Here is a 6,635-nt window from a genome sequence, read left to right on the forward strand (position 1 = left end):
AAAACAAACCACACCACTACATAGTAGTGTTAGATTTAAGGCAACGTTAATTTCCATTAGTAGTTTATAAATTAGCTATACTCGTTAAATAAATCCAACGTTGAATTTTTCTACATTGCAAACCAAATCTTCATCATTTCCATCCATCAACAGTGCTTATTCATGCAAACAAGATGGTCTTGGCGAACCGAATTTGACAGCAAAGGAACGCAGCTAATAATAAGCATACCCGTAGTTGGCAACGCGGACATCGAAAGAGGAGTTTCGAACAACAAAAACTCCTACTGGCAATGCTGTGGGCGACAGCCATATTATTTTTTGCACACAATTTTTGAATGGCAGCAGCAACAGCAACATCGTAAGTTTTGTGCCGCGATACAATTTCAAACATCGTGATAAAAGTTAAACGCGTTTAAAAGCGGTAGAAAACGCCAATTCTCAGTGCTTCGATTTCAAAAAAAACCAAAAACCAAAAGCGACTACACATTGCTGCCCACCGTGGGATATTTGCAAACAGGTGCATCCACCAACAAAAGCGCATATTAAGGGACGCTCAAGGAGCCCCGATTTTGAAGCGGCGTGGGACAGCAATCACTAGAGAAGACTCTCGACTTCCTCATCGAGGCGACCGCCCAGCGTGGGATATTCTAACCACAAACATAAAGGCATGAGTAAAATTATGGAGCGCATGTAAGTTAGACCATTTTTTCCTTTATTGCTAACGTACATATATACATAGTAATCACCGTTACCTCTGAACGGTGCTTGCTTATGTACATATATACCCAAGCCAGCATATACATACGTACATGCATTTATGTACAGACACGCCGTGAACCGTTTTGTGGATCGGTACTCGCTGTTGGCTTAATCGCTATCACGAACCATAGTTTGCTCCCTTAACATATGTATGTACTAGAGGTTTACGCCGACAGGCTTTGCGGCGGCGGCGTGGTCAACTTCAAAAATAATCGGCGGCGGCGGCGACGCCGGCGCGTCTGTAAAGGCCGGCGCTACTGCCCATAAGAGCCATGAGGCTACTAATCTTATCATGTAATCTCGTCAGCGTTAGGCATTCCTTATTAAATTAGTTTTAAATTTAAATATTGTTACTTTCTACTTGAATTAAAATTTTGAGTGCCTGGCGCTGATGGATATGCGAACCGAAGAGGGTCTAACGCAAAGAAAGTTACTTGTGCAAATTGGGGTAACAACATCTCAGATGACAGTTAATGCATGGTCGGGCATACCACAGGTCACGCATTGTGGACCACTGTTGTTTATTCTAAACTGTTGTTTATTCTATAAACGACTTGCCTAACTATTTTAATTTTGCAAACTGCCTGATGTTTGCAGATGATGTTAAACTTTTTTCAGTTGTGCGTGATCTCTCAGATTGTAATCGTCTTTAACTCGATCTAGATGAATTTCAGCAGTGGTGTACATTAAACTGTTTGAACCTAAATATAGGTAGATGTTGCGTAGTTACGTTCTCGAGGCAGTCTAGTAGTGATATACCTTTTGACTATAAATTAGATGGTTGCGTTATAAAGCGGAGCACTGAAATAAAAGATTTGGGCATTATTTTTGACTCCAAACTCGCGTTTACAAAACACGTTGACTATATTGTATCTAAATCGTTCTCAATGATAGGCTTTATTAGGCGAAATACTCAAGAGTTCAGAGATCCAGTAACTTTAAAATCCTTTAATAAGAAGCCGTCTGGAATACTGTTCTATAATATGGAGTCCATATTATGAAGTGGACTCGATCAAAATAGAAAGAGTTCACAAGATTTTCACCATATTCGCTATTTGCAAGTTGCCCTGGCAAGGTTATGTTCCTCCCTATATTGGCAGACAGAAATTGCTGGGTCTCCAGTCTTTGAAGGAAAGAAGAGATTACTTCTTCATTACATTTATTTATAAAATAATCAATGGGCACACAAATTGCGCTTATTTAACAGATTTGCTCATATTATATAATCCCCCGCGTAATTTAAGAAACAAAAGGCTATTGGTTGATGCTCTGCAAACCACGAATTTTGCCAAAAATGAACCAATTGCTAGATCATTGAATTGTGCAATACATATTCTAGTGTTATCGATTTTAACTTAAGTATTGATAGATTTAAGAATAATTTGTTTACAATATTCACCTAGAGTCTTCACTAGTCTGTAAGAAACTAGTTCTGTAGCTGAAATTAAAAAATTAATAAAGAAATATACTAATACATACATGGTTCTCTATGTTCTCTATAGATCCGTTTGTACTATTTAAATTTAAAGAAAAAATAAATAAAATTAAAAGTAAGTTATTGGAGTAATTTATTTCGCTATTAATAAATTTCTGAAATAACGTTATCTACCGTTATGTTAAATTAAGGGGTTCTTACGATTTTTTGCGGGTTATTGATTGAAAACTAGGGTGGTCTACTATTTTCCGGGGGTTTTATACATCAACTCCCAGCAGAACAGGCCTGGTTAAAATTTCCACTAAAATTTTAAGTGCCAAATTTTCCGAGGGTAAACAAAAGTAATGAAAAATACTACTAATTTCCATCAAGAAGGGGGAACTTTAACCCTGTGTAGAAAACATTGCGATGCGATGGAGCAAAACCTTTGCCCACTACTTGTGAATGCTAACATAGTTTTCACACTGCCACATAGAACTTGTATACGTCTGTGGGACCCCGGAATAAAATAACTTACTTATTTAAAATCTGTTTAAAAAATATTCAACTCTTTAGTAAAGAAAAAATACACAAGAAGATCAATTTGTTTTTGTTTTATCTCCAATAATCGAGGAGTTAGATGCAATAAGGGCACTTCTGTTAAAACTGCTTTCTGAGATATTATCGTTAAAGTCTTTTGGTGTGTGACAACTTTCTTGTTGTTGTAGTAATCTGTAAAAAAGGAATATTGTTGTGGTATTGAAAAAAATTGTTATATATTCTGTAGTAGTAGTTCCTTCAAGCGATGCGTTTCATGAAAACTTTGTACAAAATTCCTTAGGCGCCGAACGCCGCCGCCGCCGCGCCGATATTTTCGTAACTCGGCGGCGGCGCGTGAGTAATGACAAAAAACGGCGGCGGCGGCGGCGTGGCTCGGCGGCGTATACCTCTAGTATGTACATACATATGTACATGTGTATATGCCCATTTGCTAGTTTTGTATTAGCTGCTTGCGCAAGCGGTTTGCGACCGCTGCTTATACCTACTTACCCACATACGTACTTATATGCATATATATCTATATTCGTACATACATATGTACAATCGCTCTCCTCGCTGAACATTTTTCCAGCACTCTTCCATATACATATATGTGCATGCCTGTGTACTTGGGTGGTTGCCTATTTGCCTCGCCAACTTTGAAAATCTTTTCGTTTAGCGAAATTTTTGATCATACCACCGCCATATGTATATTAGGATTCGCCGGTTACGCTAGCGGTGTGATTTCGCTTCTACATACGCATGCTTGTATGAACGTTTTCAACCCTCTCCTGGGTTGGTTTGAGTTGGACCATTAGCCGTTTGCGCCGGTGTTAGAATTTTGCCGGACTTATTTTACACATTTGCATTTCTTTGCTTCTTCGGTTTCTTGCTGGCTGCGCTGCCAGTTGCTTTAAAATTCTGATAAGAATCGAAGACTGACAAAAGGGACACACTCAAAGTAGGAAACGAAGAGGGGAATTAACGAGCACTGTACAAGCATTTGCAGAGATTTCTTCCTAAAACATACATACAGACATGCGCGCTGATGTACATAGTTACGTAGGTACAAAAACCGTACACTAGATTCACATTCTTGTTCGTAATTTTTTACCACTTGAGCTGGCATACAAGGCAATCCACATTTTCAAAACGTTCATTCCTCATTTACATATGTACTTCTTGCATGCCCTTTTATTTATATGAGTTAATCTACAAAATTACATACAATATCCATTGTCACTATTAGTTGCTCTCTTAGCATCTACATTTGTACATGTGTATATGCGAAATTTATAGTGGTCGTAATAATTGCATGCGCCAGCGCTTTTAGACCCCGGCTAATACATGCCTATATATGCACATTCATCCGTACGTATAGACCTACATACGTACATATGTGTATTGTGCTCATGGTCTAAGGCAAACATTTTAGGTGAACATTTTTTAAGTACCCTTCTATATACATATGTACATATGCATGAATGTGTGGAATTTTGGTGGTTGCATTACTGATCTCCACCGGCTTTGAAATTCGTGCTCTATTTTAACATATACATAAGCCTCGGCAGACTACAAAATCCCGTATTACTTGCGCCGGAATACAAGGAAACTAGAATTATCAAGACACTAATTCCTCATTTATGGATATCTCCGAGTTCATCTATAAAATTACCTACAGGATCCATTGGAATTAGTGAGAAACAATACCGAAATACGTTTTGTGAATTCAAAACAAGAATTTTACGTTGAGATCATACATATACATACACACGTGCTGAATCGTATAACTAAATACATACATATGTACATAGGTGTAGTAGCAATGTTTTAACCAAGCCCAGTGGCAAATTTATGTGATCCGGTTGCGTAAAGCTGTAGTGCCTTGCCGGCACATACATACATATACGAGCTCCGGGGTTCAATTTATTTTCAAGATTTGCATATCAATTGTGTGGGCATCCACCCATTGCTGCTTGCGAAGGTAAGCGGCCATTGCCAAACGTTTCATAAGAGGGAAATCAAAAGTGAATCTGGAACAAATAAGTTACAGTGTGTTTTCGGCGATTAGTGCTGGTCGATGATGGGTATATTCGAGCGGCAAGTCATACGGCAGTGTTGCTTTTTATAAACGAGCATCACATTGTACGCAAATATTTGGGCTACTCTGCTCACATCAATCGATTGCGAAATAAACTTTAATCATCAGTTGCTCATCATTGGTAAACCTTAAACAGCATACCATTTTGCTGCGCCATTTCTGCAGCATTTTAGAAGATTGACAGTCAAGCATCAGCAACATGTCACGAAAGCAACAAGACTGCATACCGCGGTAATCGTTATCCAGCTCGAACACACCCTATCGCTTCACGTTGCGTGAACTCCACTTGGCATATCTTTGCAAACATAAGAGAAAAGTAGATAGATAAATAAACAATCCGAACCACATTGGAATTTGAAATTTACGAAGTCTACCGCTGTGCTACTGGGTCCCCTTGAGCTATTTTATGGTTTAATAAATTGAAATATTTCCAATAGACCTTTTGTACGACATCCGCCTTAACGCATGTTAATTATGTTATAGTTTATTTCACACGTATATATGCATTGGTGCTCACCACAACAAATAAAGGTCGACTTTTTACGATACGGCTAGCTACTTGCGTTACCGTACATTATTTTAACATACAAGTTCTTTAAAGGATATAAAGAAACACTCACTTACATAGCATGTATACCAACAAAAGTCGACATTTATTTTAAATAAAACCAACCTGGTGCCTGGATAACTTACGAACGTTAAGCCACACAGGCATCAATTCTATCCCGTGTTAGCGGTTTATATATAAGATTTTCGCAGCGCTGCATGCGTTAAATAAATTTGCAAGATTCTATTTTTTTCTGTTCTCAAAACCATCTCGAAGTTTCGATTATTGTTTCAAGATTTCCATCGCAAGTTGCTTGCTAGGAAATCTACTTAGCATTTCTAAATACAGCATCACAATTCCTTGACTTATTGTCCACCAATTTTCAAAGCAATTTCAAAACTCGGTCGGACTTAATTCCTTAACTTTTTTCAACCAAATATACGTTCTTCACCTCCATCATGGCGACCGATTCCACAGTTATGTCAGAGTTTATTTTCGACTCCAATAGAATCGTCGAATTTTGCACCCATTTCCAGCAGCAAGATCCTGACGATCATACGGATACGTTATTGGAAATTAAACTCCAAGATCTTAATACTAGATGGGAAAAAGTAGAAAGTTCCTATAAAAGGGTCTGTCTTGCGGACGATAACGTAGTTTACACTCATTTTAAAGAAGAAGCAACCACGAAACTCCAGTTGTGTACCGATAGCTTCTACATCTGTAAATCCCAAATTCTGGATCAGCTCAAGCTTTTTGAAGGACGTTCACCTAAGAATGTAACTGTTTCTCGAAATTCCTCATCTTTTATTGATAATTCCACCCCCTGTATCAAGGTTCCGCCTTGTGACACACAGGTTTTCTACGGTAGCTATGAGGATTGGCCATCGTTTCGCGATATGTTTACGGCCGTATACCTCAACCATCCCAAGCTAACACCGGCACAAAAACTCTTCCATTTACGGAATAAAACTAGAGGAAAAGCGGAAAAGAGGAATATTTCATTCCTCGCTTAAAATCGTGCATACGCAGCTGCAAAACATGCACAATATTCAAGCAGAACGCTCCATCGCAAATCATGTCAGCGCTACCGACAGAACGTTCCAGTTTCTCACTACCATTTACATACACGGGACTAGACTTTGCAGGTCCTTTCGACATTAAATCTTCGCTCCTTCGAAAATCGCCAATGCTAAAAGGCTACGTCTGCGTCTTCATATGTTTTTTAACCAAAGCAATCCATCTTGAGCCTTGTTCAGACCTATCGACCAAAG

Source organism: Rhagoletis pomonella, unplaced genomic scaffold, assembly GCF_013731165.1.
Source record: "Rhagoletis pomonella isolate Grant_MI unplaced genomic scaffold, Rhpom_1.0 Rhpom_scaffold_00003, whole genome shotgun sequence".
NCBI lineage: Eukaryota > Metazoa > Arthropoda > Insecta > Diptera > Tephritidae > Rhagoletis > Rhagoletis pomonella.